This window comes from Echinops telfairi, unplaced genomic scaffold (genome assembly GCF_000313985.2).
Source record: "Echinops telfairi isolate 266 unplaced genomic scaffold, ASM31398v2 ScPeMD7_5;HRSCAF=22, whole genome shotgun sequence".
Taxonomy (NCBI): domain Eukaryota; kingdom Metazoa; phylum Chordata; class Mammalia; order Afrosoricida; family Tenrecidae; genus Echinops; species Echinops telfairi.
Window position 1 is genome coordinate 765,662 of NW_022103901.1, and position 12,343 is coordinate 778,004.

Consider the following 12,343-nt stretch of genomic DNA (forward strand, 5'->3'; position numbering starts at 1 on the left):
TCCCTGGATTTAGTCTGGGCCCTGCCATATTACCTGGACCTCACTCCAGGGACGTATGTATACAGCATCTTCTTCCCTATGCCCTTTTTGAAGGAAAAAAAATGTATGTGTGTGCTTACCTTAGCGGACTCATGTAGTACTTGTCCCTTGTGTTTGACTTACTTCACTTAGCATAATTTCCTCCAATTCTTCCCATGCAGAGATGTGCTTCATGCATTCATCACTGCTTTTTAGGGATGCGTACTACTCCATTGTATGTATGTACCAGAGTTTTGTAATCCATTTGTCTGTTGATGGAGAGACCATCATTCTTTACTGGAGTAGAAAGCCCCCTCTGTCTCCCAAGAAGCCGCTGGTGGTTTCGAACAGCCAGCCTTGAAGTCAGCAGCCCAGCCAGGAGGTGAGCATGGGCAGCCATCTGTCCGTTCGTCGGGGTGGGGCAGGGTGGGCACTGGGGACACGTGGCCCAGCATGGAAGGGCTGGGGGTTGGAGTCCTCCGCTGCACCTGGGCTTGACCTGGCACCTGAAGCCGGGGGGTGTGGGGTGGAGGTGGAGCGGAGCCCGTCCTGCTTCTGAGCGCATTTTCCAGACATCAGCTGGCTGGCCTTTCTTCCCAGCTGCCTCAGAGTGGACTCAGAACGCAGTCCGCGTGGTGAGTGGCCGAGCGAGGCCACTGTTTATACCACTTGGGACCCCCGTCGGAGCCCCAGTCAAACAGAAGGGGAGAGGGCCCCACCCACCAGCGTGCAGTCTGTGCAGAGGAGAGGCCATGCCCACCCGCCCTTCCCTCACTGTGCAGACCCCTGCCCTCCTCACCCGGCCCTGAAAAGCCTAGTTCCCTTGCTGCCACCTCTCCCCAGAGAGTGAACACCCTCAGAGGGATCCTTAGGGAACCCCAAGTTTGCCCTGACCCCCGACTCCCTCTTCACATTTATAAACAGCCTGCCATCCACCCTTTCCCCCTTGTTAATGAAATGTGGACCCTCTGGTCCTGAACTTGGCCACTGGCAGCTGAACCTGGGTGTGGGCTCTTCACCTCGACCAGGGCCCCCTGAGCTGCCGGAAATTCACTCTCCTTAATAACCTTTAGCGTGGCCCCTCAGTGGCTGCCAGGAGGGCCAGGAGCCGCTGTGACTTTATTAACTTAAGTCAGGTCTGCGCACAGGTGAAGGGGCAGCGCCGGCCGCTGGCCCGTCCCCCTGCTCCAGGTGTGCAGCTTTAATTAAATTCTCCCGCCCAGGCGCACGGGGCGAGTGAGACCCAGCGACAGCTGCCCCTGGTCCGTGCCGCCGGGCGCTCCGGCTGCCAGCCCGGCTCTCCATCTGCCTCATCCGCGTCCCCCTCTGCCCACCTGGCTCTGAACAGCAGGCTTCTCCTTCTGACTTTACCCAAGTTTCCTTTGTATGAACCAGAAGACACCCAGCTGAGGGGTCACTGGTGTCCCCTCAAAACAAACAACCCCACTGCCATCGAGCCGGCGCCAACTCACAGCGACCCTCTAGGATGTGGGCGACCCTCTAGGATGGGGCAGAACAGCCGCTGTGGGCTTCCGGGCTGTGATTCCCGATGGGAGGGGAAAGCCCGTCTTCCGCCCTCAGAGTGGCCGGTGGCTTCAAACTGCAGACATCGCGGTTGCCGCCCATGTCTCCAATTTGCCACCGGGGCCGTGTGTGGCTCTTCTCGGGCTTGACAGGCATCTCCCGTGGGAGCATTTGGGGCGACAGAGTGGACACAGCCATGACCTGTGAGATTGGACCTGCTGGGCCAGCTGGTGGACTCAAACTGCTGACGTTGCCGTTGGCAGCCCAGCACATGAGCCCTGTTCAAATCCTGGCCCCTGTGCCTGTGTATGTGCCCTTACTTGGACAGAGGGTGGCCGTGGCTGAATTGCGTTCCCCTGAAAGGTGGGGCCCAGCTGTGCCATTCGATGATGGTTCCCAGCCCTCCATGGTGGGGTCTGATGTCGTCAGCCCGTCGGGGTGAGGGGCCAGACCGTGGGCTCCTCGTGGGGACTTAGCCTCAGGAACCCTGCACACAGTGGGAACAGACTCCGGGTCTTGGTCTAGGGTCACCTCCCTTACTCGGGTCCCCTCTGGGTGTTGGGAGTCTCCCTGGGATGTGGCCCCATCACCTTTTATCTCACAAGACGTACAAGGAGAGAGAAGCCAGCAGAGAGGAAGGTGGGGTCTGATTTCCACCCAGGAAGAAGAGCCCAGGAACATGGGGAGTCCTTTGCACCGGGGGTCCCTGTGCTGGGAATCACTTAGACCCAGGAGGTAGGGGTGCCAAGACACATGACTCTCTCTGAGGGGTGACAGACCCACAGATCTGAAAGGAGACGAGGCCCTTCCTCCCCCAGAGCTGACACAGAGACAAAGGCCTCCCCTGCATCCAAACTTCCCGCCCTCCTAAACTGTGAGAGAGCAGAGTCCTGTGTGTTACAGCCACCCCGTGCTGTTTCTGTCCCAGTCGCCTGGAGAATCAGATGAGGGGTTTCCTTTGGGCATCGGTGACACATCAAATGCGGTCAGACTGACCCGAAAACCCCTCTGGGCAGCAGTGCCTTACAGACAGGAGCTGGCCAGGCACAGAGCCCGCGTCTCGTCAAGGGAAAGAGTCACCCTGTGACCATGGAGGCAGCTGTATCTCAGAACTGCCACCCCCCACCCCGCCCCGCAGAGGCTGGGAGACGGGGAACAAATGGTCCCTAGAGCCTCCGAGGGAACCCACAGGACCGACCCTGGCGTGAACCACCAGCTTCTCTGTCTGTTGAGACCTCCCGCTGCTGTCTGTAGAGTCACTGCTTGGCGCATTCAGCTTGGCGGCCTCTGTGTTTTAACGCCGGCACTGGGAGCCACCATCCCGTGGTTTTTACCACTGTGTGCTGTCGCTGCTGGGTGGCATCACTCAGCCACCACTCACGTGCCAGTGTGCCCTGCCCTGGTGCTGGCAGCTGTTCCAGCGGAGCTTCCAGACTAAGACGAGGAAGGAAGGAGAGACTGCCCACTTCTGCGGGGTTAGGGACTGGCACCTTATGAAGAGCCGTGGACGTTGTCAGATACAGAGCGGGAAGATGGGCCCCGCAAGTTGGAAGGCACTCGGAATCCGACTGCAGGAGGGCTGCCTCCTCAACGCAGACTCATCCTTAATGGCGGCCGGATGTGATGGTGACATCATCTCCTGTCAACTTGTGAAGGGGTGGAGTCTAGTCCGTCAATCAGGTCATAGCCAATGAGGCCTCTGTGTGGGCATGGCCTTCTCCTGAGCATTCTGGGAACTCCTGTCTTCCTCCCTGGAGATGGACACACACTCTCTCTGCCTGGTCTCTCTGTGAGACATTCCTGTTGACAAGACACATGGAGCTATGCTGATGCAGCCAGAGCCCTGGAGCTGGAGGAGCCACATGGAGACCCACACCAGTGCTAAGATGCTTCCACCATCACTGGATCCACAAGACTTTCCACCCACTGACCTCCCTGCACTCAGTGTCATTGCATGTGTTGCATGAGTCTGAAGAGGAATTTATAGATTGGTATCGGACATATGGGCTAATATTGGACCTGTGGACTTGATCTGGACTGGGCTGGGATGTTTTCTTAATGTACAATTACTCTTCATATAAAGCCCTTTCTTATATATACATGATTGTCTACGAATTTGTTTCTCTAGTCAACCCGGACTAACACCCGAGAGTAAAGCTTTCGGGACCTTCATTAGCTGGTGAGGCAGGACTCAGAGAAGAGACAGTGGACCATGGAATGTACAAAGTCTGAATTGAGGAAAACTGGAAGTCATCAAAATAAAGCGTAACACAGGCGGATGGGTATCGCAGGCGCTCGTGTGCGGAATGGACTGCCTGAATTTGGAACCCTGTGGTGACTTTGCCAGGATTAACAAGTTGACCAATGGTGTCCCCTTCATCGTCAGAACGAGCATCTCAAGCTCGGTCTTGAAGTCCGCTGCTGCTGCAATGAGGTGAACTCTCTATGCGCCCACAAGGAAGCCCACTTAAGACAGCTGTGACTCACACTTACACAGCAGCCACAAAACTCGTGGTGAAGGAATTGAAGGGTCCCAGCGACGGCTTTGGTTTGAAATTGATCGAACGTGCAATCAAGATGCATAGATCATATTGTGGTTGGAATGCGAACGTTCGCAGCAGAGAGGAAGGGTCAGCAGTTGGAGAGCATGGCATTGATGATGGAAATGCAACGGATCGATTCTTCCTGTGGGTGGGCTTCTCCAGGTGCCATACACAGGAAGCAAACGGACCACAAGCTCATTACCGGCAGCGAAACCAGGCCAGGGGCCGAGTGTGGAAGAGACCACCAATTGCTCGTGTGCAAGGTCAGGTCAAAGCTGAAGGGCATTAAAACAAGGCTGTGAAAGCCAAAGTGTGACCATGAGTGTACCCAACCTGAGCTTAGAGGGCATTTCAAGGACAAATTAATGCTCTGAGCACTAATGGCCCGAGGAGCTGTGGGAGGGCATCAAGACCATCCTACACGAAGAAAGATCATAAAAAGACAGGAAAGAAAGAAAAGCTCAAACTGGCTGCCAGAAGGGACCCTGAAATTTTCTCTCGGCCACAGAGCAGTAACGCAAATGGAAGAAAGATGACCGACGAGCTGGGCCGAGAGTTCAAGGAGCGGTGTAGGAAGACAGAATCCAGTGCTCTAATGAAATGTGCGGAGACCTGATCGAAAGGAAGGAAAATCGGGGGGCCGTGCTCGGCACACCTCTGGCTGAGAGAACTGAAGGGTTGCACCCCAGCCTCGGGCTGCAAAACGGAGAGATTCCACGGGCAAGATACTGAATGATTCAAGAAGCATCCAAAACGATGGAAGGAACACAGCGTCGCTGTATTCTTTTTTAATTGGTCTATGGTCAGCCATGAACATATGATCCAGAACCGATGGTGCCGAGTGAAGCCGCCTAAGCACTGAAGACATGAGCCACAAACAGGGCTCCAGGAACAGATGGAACTCCAATGGAAATGTTTCCACAGCACCAGAAGCATTTGCTCATCTATGCCAGGACATTTGGAAGACAGCGACCTGGTCAACAACCTGAAGGTCCATATTTGTGCCCATTCCACAGAAAGGTGACCCCACAGAAGGTGGAAATTACTGAACATATCGTGAGTGCCCCAGGCCAGTTTGCTGAAGAACAGACAACAGCAGTTGCAGCAGTGCACTGACAGGGAGCCACCAGAGGGGCAGGCCAGATTCAGAAGAGGACGTGGAACAAGGGAGATCATTGCTGACGTCAGAGGGGTCTGAGCTGAAAGCAGTGAACACCTGAAAGATTCTCGCTTGTGTTTTATTGACGATGCCAAGGCATTTGACTGTGTGGATCATACCAAACTATGGATAGACTGGAGAAGAATGGGAATTTCAGAACAACTCATCGTGCTCATGCAGAACGTGTACATGGGTCAAGAGTCAGTTGGGCAGACAGAACAAGGGCATGCTGTATGGTTTAAAATCAGGACAGGTGTGGGGAAAGGTTGTATCCTCTCACCATACTTGTTTAACCAGAGAAGCTGGATTATGTGAAGAAGAATGTAGCACCAGGATCGGAGGAAGGCTTATTAACAACCTGCAATATGCAGATGGCACGACCTTGCTTGCTGAAAGTGAGGAGGGCTGGAAGCACCTGTTGATGAAGGTCAAGGATTTCAGCCTTCGGTGTGGATGAGAACTCAATGTAAGGCAAGCCAACCAATAAGTGACGTCCTGATAAATGGAGAAAAGGTTGGCGTTGTCAAGGATTTTGCCTTGCTTGGATCCATGATCAATACTCATGGGAAGCAGCAGTCAAGAGAGCCAATGAGGCGTTGTGTTAGGTCAATCTGCTGCACAAGACCTTGTTAGAGTGTGGAAGAGCAAGGACGTGACTCTCGGGACTAAGGTGCACCTGACCCCAGTCATGGTCCTCTCCATCGCCTCCTGTGCATGGGAAAGCTGGACATCGACTTTGAACACAGAAGAAGACAGGAGACCGGCCAGGTTAGGCTGGTGGAGAACATTGAAAGTACCAGGGAAGAACCAGCCTGCCTTGGAAGAAGTACGGCCAGAGCGCTCCTTATTGGTGAGGCGGGCGTCTCACCTATTCTGGACAGGTTGTCAGGCGAGACCGGCCTGGAGAAGGACGTCCCGCTTGGTAAAGTGCAGAGGTGAAGGAAGAAGGGCAGGCCCTCAAGGAGGCGGACGGACACCGTGGCTGCAACAGTGGGCTCAGGCGTCGGCACCACTGTGAGGACAGTGCAGGACTGGGCAGTTTCGTGCTCTTGTGCACAGAGGTTGCTGCGGGCTGGAGCCCACCCCATGGCAGCTAACACAACAACAACTCAATGGGAAGCGAGCCACAATCTCCACCTTGGACCAGTGGATGGCGTCATGACCAACAGAGACAGGCCTGACCTAGTCAAGGTTCCATTCCTCCCGGACACCACCACCACCCCCCAAGCAGCGGTCAGGCAGTCGGAGGATGGGTTTGCTGCCCTGGGCAGATCTGCGGCACCCGACCTCTGCAACACTCAGCCGCGTCTGGCTCACCTCGTGCGTGTGAAAGCGGGCGAGTGGCTGAGGGTGCCCAGGAGGAACTGGTGCATTTGAATTCTGGTGCTGCAAAGACTCGTGAAGCTACCGTGGATCACCAGAGGGCAAGCACACTAGTCTGGAAGAAGTGCCGCCAGGGTGCTCCAGGTAGGCGGTGTGGTGGGACCTTGCGGTCACGAGAGACCAGTCCATGGAGGAGGACATCCTGCCCTGCAGAGTAGCGGTCAATGACAAAGAGGAAGAGGAGGCCCTCCAGGCGATGGGTGGACACAGGGTTGCAGCAATGGGCCGGGCATAGTCAGGTGCACATTACCATTGCACAAAGGGCCACAGTGGGTCAGAGATGGCTCAGCCGCTCCGAACAGCACCAGCCAGGCTCGCAACCCTGCCCACAGCAGTCGGGACTGCCACCAGCCTTGCGCCATCCTCCGATATTGTTGCTGTATCAGAGCCCACGGAATCTGTCTCCACCTGTGTCCTCTGAGCAGGCGGGACTGTCCTGCTGGACCAAAGACCCAGGGCGATGGGCCTGCTAGGTGAGGGAGGGGTACAGGGCACACCCTGCCTGCTGCAAGCCTGCTCCCTGTGCAAGTGCGACCCTGCCCCTCCCAAATCCACCCTGTCATGGCTGCTTCTCTCTGTCTGCCTTGTCTGTCCCTGGGAAGTGCCACCCCAGCTATTTACCGTGGACTCATTTACGTTGGTTAATTTTTAATAATGTTGAAATTTCCATGTGAATAATTCAGGTAAATTATTTATTAAAGCCTAGGATAAAGGGATCAGAACAATTACCAGTCGAGAGTGTTACCTGGGGCAGGTGTAGGCCTGGGGGATCATTGGGGGCCCCTGGGCCAGAGGACTGTCTTCTGGATGGACGTCCATGTTGGGACAGGCACACACCAAGCCCACCCCTCTTTCCCCACCAACTACCCAGCTACCAAGTCCTGCAGCCTGTGGCCCCTGGTTCCTCCTGTCCCCATCTGTCCACCTTGCACAGCTGCCCCAGAGCTCTCTGAGACCCCTTGGCCCCTCAGACCCACTGCCAGCAGCCAGAGCAAGCTGTGCTGTATGCAAACCCCATCACGTCACCCCAGGTGGCGACCCCCACAGCCACTTCCCACCACTTGAAGAGCAAACTCTCACCTATGCACCCTCGCAGCTACTGTTCCCTGTGCCTGCTGGGAAGCCACTCTCCCCGAGCGTGCAATGTGGGTGTTAGGGAGCATGGCCAGGTGGGCAGGCTGGTGGCATATCAGGATGGCTCTCCCTCCATTGCCCGCTCTCCCACCCCCAGCATGAGAAAGCACTTCCATCATTTGGGAGTTCTGGTGCTGAGCCTTGGAGTTCCCCCAGCAGCCTCCTTCCCACCACACCCTGATGGAGCCCTCCTATCCCTCACCACTCCTCCTGCCGAGCATCTCCTGCCCCTGAGCCTCGCTGTCCCCAGAATCTGGATGCTGTGCCTCCCCTGCCCGAGCTGAGGAGCAAACTTCTGTCTCCTTTGGCAGCCGGCTTCCTCCCAGCACCCCCTGGTGTCGCTCTGAAGAATGCGGGCCCAGGGGCTGCCCTGATCTCAGACAGGGTCCCAAAAGGACAGTGTGAATCTTCACTGATAACTTTGATCGTGAAAATTTAACAACAAAAAGACATGTGGCTGGGGCACGGTTCTGGTTCGGGGCAGAGCTATCTGCCTCAGCAGAGCTGCTCCTCGCTCCGGGGCGAGCACCCCGAGGGGCGGCTGCACTGGGGGTGCGGGAGGTTAAGAAAGTGAAGGGGGCTCCTCAGCATGGCCGTGGTGGCTGCTGGGGGCAGTCGGGTCGCCCCCCACTCACTTGAGGTGACCCTCTATTCCAGAGCACTTCCCCCACCCATCATCTCTGTGGTCGCTGTGGTGAGGGGCCGTTGAGCCCGATGCCCCACAGCACCCCCTGAGCAACAGAACAAAACCCCGCCGCCCTCACAGGGTTCCCGTGCCCAAGCCCACTGCCCCAGCCACGGCGCCAACCGTCTCGTCCGCTGCCCCTCCCCTTTACAAGCACGAGGTCCTTCTCCAGGGAGTGGTCTCTCCTGATGACCAGTCTCCCCATCCTGGCCAAGCTTCCCCCCCTCCATGGGACTTCAGCATCCTCCCGTTGTGTTTGCCGCGGCAGGCTGCCTCGCACCTGTCCTGGGTCAGCTGGTGGGTTCGAGCTGCCCACCTTCCGGGGCACAGCCCAGCATCCAACCCACTGCATCACCAGGGCTCCTCAACTCAAACAAATGCTGCACTGAGTCCATTCTGACCCACAAGACCCTGTAGGACAGGGCGGAGCTGCCCTGTGGGTTTCTGAGACTATCACTCTTTACGGGAATAGAAAGCCCCATCTTTCTCCCAAGGAGTGGCTCGTGGTTTCAAACTGGTGACCTAGACGTTAACAGCCCAGCATATACCCACCACACCACCGTGGGCCCTCCCAGAGCTCCTAGAAAGTTTCCATGGCCAGTGTACATGGTATTCCAGTGGGAAGTGCCGCTGCAGCCCTCTCTGGCTCCCCTGGGCCCCCAACACACACACACACACCCTGGCCATCACTCGACACCACCCCCACCACTCTGTCTGGAGGTCTGTGTGTTTACTGAACATTGTCCTTAGGGCTGGACCAGGAGAGGCTGGAGGGCAGGCAGGGCCCCTGCGGCAGACTCAGACTCGGCACAAGGGGTGCACACAGGAACAGGAACTTGGAGCTGGGGGAAGGAGCAGGCTGGGGGCTGCATAGGAGATGGGGAGGGGTACAGGCAGGGGTGGTCCTGGGGAGACAGGCAGTTAGAGGGGAGCAGTAACCCAGGATATCCCCCGAAACCCATGGGGCTCTGACCTCCCCCCCACCTGGTTGCAGCCTCACTCCGACCCCACGAATCACTGTGTGCCCGCTGAGCATGCGCCAGCCACGTGCTCATGGTGCCCTCCCTGCTCTCTGAAACCTTGTGGAGCACCCCCTGCCCCCGAATCAGGGTAGGACACAGGTTCTCCCCAGTTTCCAGTGGAGGAAGCAGGGCCCAGCTGACAGACTGAGCCGGAGCCACACCGAGGAGGGTGGGACCCAGACTGAGAGGTGCCCTGGAGAACCTCTCAGTGGGGCCAGGGCACCAGCGAGGCCCCTTCCTGCTCCTGGCCCCTCCCCAGGGCCCTGCCCAGTGCCTGGCTTGGCACCAGGAGCCCCAGAAGCTGACCCCCTCCCACAGTCTAGAAGCGAGGACCATCCAGGTGCAGCTCACAGCCAGCCTCTTATAAATATTAAATCCAAGCTCCCAGGCCCAACTCCGCCTTCAGCATCCGGTGTCCATCTCCTGGGAACAGGCACCCTCGTTACACGCCCCCCCCCCTGCAGTGTGACCCCTCCTGTAATTACCCTTGGGCGCTGTCCGGCTTTCCCGCATCTTCACACTAATTAGAGCAGAGAGGACACCGGGGGGCGGCTCAGCAGGGTGAACTCGGCCTCCACCTGGCTCTGCAGTTAGACAGGCGGGCGGGTGCGCAGCACCGCACCTGCAGGGGACACAGTGCGCCCCAGGCCACCCCATCCCCGCCCCTCAGCTCTGGGGGCCTCCTGAGGGAAGTGACTCAGCCCACCGCAGCCTCATTTCCCGTGGCAATAAAGGGGAGAGGTCCTGGAGGCCCAACAGTTACGAGCTTGGCTGCTGGTAGAAAGGTTGGCGGTTTGAGCCCGCCCAGGAGCCCTGCCAGCGGAGCCGCTAGGAGTCGGCCTGTGATCCTCTAAGTCTGCAGTTCTAAACCACCAGCTGCTCCTTGGGAGAGAGACAGGGCTTTCCGACAAAGAGCTGTGGTCTCGTCCTCAGGGTGGCCCTAGTCAGCATCCCCTGGGCGGCGGAGAGCTTGGTTTCGTTGGCACTCGGCTCCACAAAGATGGCCTCCAGGGGACCCCCTCCCCCCGGGCGGTTCTGTGCACCTGCAGGGTCCGGATCAGCTGGACGCCCCCTCCCAGTGACAAGAAGAGGAGCTCTCGGGCACTCCAGATGCTGCTGCCGCCGGACACTGGAACTGCCCCGGACGGCCAGGCAGGCCCATTCCACACGGGGCCTGGACTCCAGGGTCTGCTGACTCAGACGCTCCAGCCGCAGGAGGGCTGCCTGCCCATAGAGCGAGCCACCTTGGAAACCCGGCACAGCAGATCAGACCACAGAGCTGGTTTTCAAAGCAGGCCTCCAGGCCTCTCCTGCTTACCTGCCCCGGCCTGGAGCTCCCCAGGTGGGCGGGGCGAGGGAGGCACCCGGACTGGGTCTCTACCCTGAACCCAGATTCCCCTCCCACCAGGCCCATCACGTAAAAGTGGATCCTTCCAGAGAGAGGGGGTGTCACCCAGTGTCACTCCCCCCTTCCTGGAACCTTCCTCTCTGGCCCTCCCTCAGTGGGCCCCTGGACACACCCTGCTGACTCTGACCTCACCCCTGTCTGTGCACCCCAGGCCTCTGTCTTTCCCCACGAGCACCCGTCTGTGTGCTTCCACAAGACAATGCTGAGAAGCAATCAGGTTGGGGACCCACTCGGTGTGACGTCACTCACACAGCCAAAGGAAGGCCTCCACAGGCCGTGCCCACACTTGAAGGGGAGGTACCTGGCAGCCGGGGGCACAAACCAGCCCCACAAGCTCTGGAGGGAGCTGTGCAGGTACCTGTCTGCGCTCCTGCCCGGCTAGGGCCGCCCTGGGGTTGGACACCCACACTCAGCGTCAGCTTCATGCTGGCCCTCGACAGACCCCTCCAGGCGCCTGCATCCCACTTGGCAGAATTCCAGGGCCTAGAGCCTACCCCCTTGGGGCTCCCCTAATGCCCCCTGGCGTGGGGCAGTGTGCCACTGCCCTGGGCCAAGTCCACTTTGCTGTGTGTGGGGGGGTAACCTTATCACAGGGCCTGAGCTGAGGACAGGACACCTTTGGGGGCCATGATTTCGTCTCCCCACCTGGACTGGACCTCAGAGGCTTCTTTACTGTGGGGATCAGGGAGCCCCAGTCCCAGAGGTGTGACCCAGCAGGGACCCCCATCGTCCTCCAGGTCCAGCTTGTTACCCAGAGCCCCCACCCCAGAGAGTGACCCCGGCCCGAATTTGATTTCTGTCCTATGACCATGCTTTACTCTTACAATCAAATACATAAATGATTGATTATAGATTGATAGGTGATAGACTAGGTAGATGGGTGGAAGACACATGGGATAGATAGATTGATCGAGAGATGACAGATTGATAGATGACTGATAAGCGGATAGGTAGGTAGATACACCCAAAATCAAGCTCGCTGACATCGAGTCAAGGCACATAACACTACCCCAGCTGGGCTCCTTTGGTGGTCGTAGAGCGGTCATGGACAGGAGGCAGGTTGGTGCGGTGGAGATGAGGGAGATGGTGTTGTGGGCCATGGGGTCCCCGCTCCGAGGGAGTCTGTGCACAGCCGCATGGAGCACTGTCTGGTCCTGGGTCGGTCCATGTGGGGGACGGTCTTCCATTCCAAACACAGCGCCCGTCTCCAGGATGGAACCCTCCTGCCGACATGGCCCCGTGCCGAGGCCAGGTCCCGGCATCCTCGGTCCTAAGGAGCCCTCTGGCCATGCTCCTTCCCAGACAGATTCCTTCCTCCACCAGCTGTGGCCCTTTCAGGATCCGTCACCAGCACAGAGCAAACACATCCATTCTCCCCGCTCTCCTTACGCCTGTGCAGCTTTCTGATCAAGAGATGATTGATACACAGATCGGTAGGATAGTTAGACTGGATGGATGGATGGATGG